The following is a 236-nucleotide window of genomic DNA, read 5'->3' as shown; positions in this document are numbered from 1 at the left end:
CATTATTTTTGATTAAATTTTCTGTTTTTTTTGCTTGATTTTAACTAATTTTTACTTAAAAATCGGTCTAATTTGTTTTTGTGATTTTTAGACGTTTTTTGACAAAATCTTGCAAAATAAATGAGTTTTTGTTTCAAAAAAAAAGACTAAATTGAGCGAAACAAGCTAAAATAATGTCAATGTCTAATTTGGCAATTTTAGAGAAATTTTTGTTATTATCTCGAAAATGTTATTAG

The sequence above is a fragment of the Tribolium madens genome, unplaced genomic scaffold, assembly GCF_015345945.1.
Source record: "Tribolium madens isolate multiple individuals breed KSU strain unplaced genomic scaffold, Tmad_KSU_1.1 Scaffold_1;HRSCAF=32;Tcas5.2_LG8, whole genome shotgun sequence".
NCBI classification, from domain to species: Eukaryota; Metazoa; Arthropoda; class Insecta; order Coleoptera; family Tenebrionidae; genus Tribolium; species Tribolium madens.
Note: the sequence above shows the minus strand (reverse complement) of the source record.